The sequence below is a fragment of the Bubalus kerabau genome, chromosome 10 (genome assembly GCF_029407905.1).
Source record: "Bubalus kerabau isolate K-KA32 ecotype Philippines breed swamp buffalo chromosome 10, PCC_UOA_SB_1v2, whole genome shotgun sequence".
NCBI lineage: Eukaryota > Metazoa > Chordata > Mammalia > Artiodactyla > Bovidae > Bubalus > Bubalus kerabau.
Genome location: NC_073633.1, coordinates 77,663,244 through 77,664,253, shown reverse-complemented (window position 1 = coordinate 77,664,253; position 1,010 = coordinate 77,663,244). Strand labels below are relative to the sequence as shown.

Below are 1,010 nucleotides of genomic sequence, written 5' to 3'. Positions count from 1 at the left end.
TGACTTGTGATCTTATTTTGTAGTTATAAGCTGTTAAAGCCTGGAAATTTGAGATAGACCTATTAAAGTTTATCCTGATAGACTTTGCTCAATATTCCAGTCTAGTAATATCATCTTGAATTTTTTTCCTATCATCCATTGTCTTAATTATTCTTTTTGGTTATAATTCTGTTCATTTAAAGAACATGACTTTTTTTTTTTAACCTTTATCCAAGTCCAGAATAAAAATGTTAACTTAGGATGGTGACTTGTGGCAGACCCTATGGTCTTCCTGGTAGTTAGAGAGCTATGGCTCCATCTATGGTTTCTAAAATCTACCATTTTCCCTCTTTCTGAGATAAGGAGATTACCTTCCCATTCTAGGATTCTGGCACCTCTCCCATTGTCCATTGATTCTCTAAGTTTCCTGACTCAGAGACCACTTCAGCAAGTTCCTTCTGGGTCTGTGAATGTAATTATTAAGATTTAGAAATTTGAAATCATTTAATGTGGCTTCCCTGGTGGCTCAGAGGTTAAAGCGTCTGCCTCCAATGCGGGAGACCCAGGTTCGATCCCTGGGTGGGGAAGATCCCCTGGAGAAGGAAATGGTAACCCACTCCAGTATTCTTGCCTGGAGAATCCCATGGACGGAGAAGCCTGGTAGGCTACAGTCCACGGGGTTGCAAAGAGTCGGGCATGACTGAGCGACTTCACTATTCACTAATGTGGCTAAAGTGCTCCTTTCTGATCACTACCTACTGGTCATTTACTGATAAGTAGTTAAAACTGTTAAAAGATGGAGAGATTTTTGGTGTGAGTAGAAACCTGAAAGTGTTTTGCACCACAGTGTATGCCCAGTGGGCATCCCTGGTGGCTCAGTGGTAAAGAACCTGCCTGCCAATGCAGGAGACATGGGTTCGATCCCTGAGTTGGGAAGATCCCCTGGAGAAGGAAATGGCAACACACTCCAGTATTCTTGCCTGGAGGGCTACAGTCCATGGGGTCGCAAAAGAGTCAGACATGATTTATCG

The 1,010-nt window shown here is 42.6% G+C and overlaps 1 non-coding gene across 1 annotated transcript; it reads left to right on the top strand.

Annotated features, from left to right (window-relative positions):
• Nucleotides 1-494: 494 nt before the first annotated feature.
• Nucleotides 495-566, top strand: TRNAW-CCA (transfer RNA tryptophan (anticodon CCA)). Its single transcript has one exon. It is a non-coding gene; the product is annotated as a tRNA-Trp (tRNA).
• The last annotated feature ends 444 nt before the right edge of the window (nt 567-1,010 follow it).